Source organism: Elephantulus edwardii, unplaced genomic scaffold (genome assembly GCF_000299155.1).
Source record: "Elephantulus edwardii isolate Elephantulus edwardi_28Jun2011 unplaced genomic scaffold, EleEdw1.0 scaffold00136, whole genome shotgun sequence".
Taxonomy (NCBI): domain Eukaryota; kingdom Metazoa; phylum Chordata; class Mammalia; order Macroscelidea; family Macroscelididae; genus Elephantulus; species Elephantulus edwardii.
This window is the reverse complement of record NW_006399886.1, coordinates 756,390-758,249: the sequence shown is the minus strand read 5'-3', so window position 1 is coordinate 758,249 and position 1,860 is coordinate 756,390.

Here is a 1,860-nt window from a genome sequence, read left to right as displayed (position 1 = left end):
AATGGATAGAGAAGCTGTGGTATATTCACACAATGGAATACTATGCTGCATTGAAAAACAAGGAACTCATGCAATATTATTCAAAATGGTTGACTCTGGACAACATTATGTTGAGTGAAGTATCCCAGTCACAAAAGGACAAATATTGCATGGTGCCACTATTGTAAAAGAAGACTGACCTTGGGGCTGGGGAGAGACTGAGTAAGATGGGTTCAATAATGTATATTGCACTAAAACAGATAAGGGAGAAAACTGTTTAAAAGGGATATGTGATTAGGTATTTCTGTCATGACAGAAGTCTAGAGTGATGGCTACACGGTGGAGTGGACCTAGGAGAGGGTTTGTAAAACAATGAAAGAATTTTTCTTTTACTTTTCCAAGAGGGTAGTGTTCTGGGGGGGAGGCTTGGGAGGGGAGAAATGTGCACCAATGAATGAATGGAAATCCAAAGCCTCTGTAAATTTTTACTGAAATTAATCATAAATTTAAATTTAAAAAATTAAGTTAGAGTAAGGAAGGCAATGGATTTATAACTGCCCATGCTAATAACACTATATCATGGCATGGAGGAGGAATAGTGGAACTGTACCCACATTTACAATATTCTTCTTAACAAAACCATTTATGGAAAATAGGAACTGCATTGGAACATGTATCTCTGGATTGGAAATAATCACATTGTTAATATTTCTAGCCTTAAACTTAAAATACTGTTCAAAATTATTTGTTATATAGTTGTTTAAATTTTCCCCTCTTTTAACAACTGGGATCTAGAGGGAAGAGAAAAGACCAGAGAATGGCCAAAATTATTGGGGCAGCTATTGCTGCCAGTTGAGGACCTGTGTCAGGAAAAGGAAGTTTTACCCATAAACAGTGCCACCCAAAGGTAATAAACGAGATCAGAACTGCTTCCAGTGTGGAAAGCTGGGCCACTTCAGTAGACAGTGTCACAGACGAGAGCCACAGATAGGCAAGGGAGTAGAGAGGAAGCTCCCACTCACTTGCTTTAAGTGTGGATTTGAAGGACACATGGCCAAGAGCGGCCCACATCAGGTCCTCGTGGCTGATAGGACTGACAGGCCCCAGCTCCCAGTTGGAAACAAAGGAGGACGCTTCAATGATTTAGATCCTCCCAGAAAAGTTGTGGGTGAGCATTAACATTACTGGTAAGTATATTCATTTTCTCCTAGACACAAGAGCCTACTATTTGGTCCTAAAAGGCTTCTGAGGTCCCAACTCTTCTCACTATTTCTTAGTTGTTGGAATTGACAGAAAACCTCATAAGCAGTTCCTTACCTCACCTCTTCCTTGCATGCAGACCTCTGAGCTTTAAAACAACTCAGTGGTAGATGGAATTTGGTCCAGGACTTAAGAACAATAAATGACACAGTTGAGCCTCTACATCTTGGGGTTCCAAACCTTTATACTGTAAGAAAGTGCTAGTCAATAGGCCTTTTATTTTAAGAACTACCTTCCCTCTGTAACTTGATTTGTACCACTATTAGAACCTCTACTTGGAATAACTTGTTAGTTAAATTTGTATCTTTCTAGGCTGCAACACTTCCATGATACATCTTCAGGGATATGAACATGTACGGCTAAGCACAACTGATAACAGTGCATATAAATTCCAAAATCAATCTCCACAATAGTACATGTTTCCTTATTGCCAAGGGGGCCCCTTAGAGTAGTGAGAGAAGATCTTCACCCTGAAACCTACAGCATCCCTTTTCAGCAGGAAGTAGCTAAGAGAATACGCTGTTCCCTTTTCCTTATGAATCAGGGTGAAGTCTCTCTCAGGAAGGAGTGATAGGGAATGGCAAAGGACACACTGACAAAGGAGATTAATCAGAACTGGCT